The sequence below is a fragment of the Cystoisospora suis genome (genome assembly GCF_002600585.1).
Source record: "Cystoisospora suis strain Wien I chromosome Unknown contig_9380, whole genome shotgun sequence".
Taxonomy (NCBI): domain Eukaryota; phylum Apicomplexa; class Conoidasida; order Eucoccidiorida; family Sarcocystidae; genus Cystoisospora; species Cystoisospora suis.
In genome coordinates this window covers 1-228 of record NW_027162155.1, presented here as the reverse complement: position 1 = coordinate 228, position 228 = coordinate 1, and positions in this window count along the sequence as shown.

Genomic DNA, 228 nt, shown 5'->3' with positions numbered 1-228 from the left:
CTCACCGGCTGACTATTAGCCGACTGAGCGCTCCAGCTTTGCGGCCATATAACTCCCGAGTTCTTAAAACACGTAGATTCGGTTCCCAGGGAGCTGCTGCCTCGCATTTTTAACAGCCGTTCGCAGCTCGCCACGCCCTAAACGACGCTGATGCATTTGATGAGAGGCACTCGGCAATCCTGGTCCTTGGAGATGTTGTGCCTGCCACCGGCTCAGCTTCGGGATGTG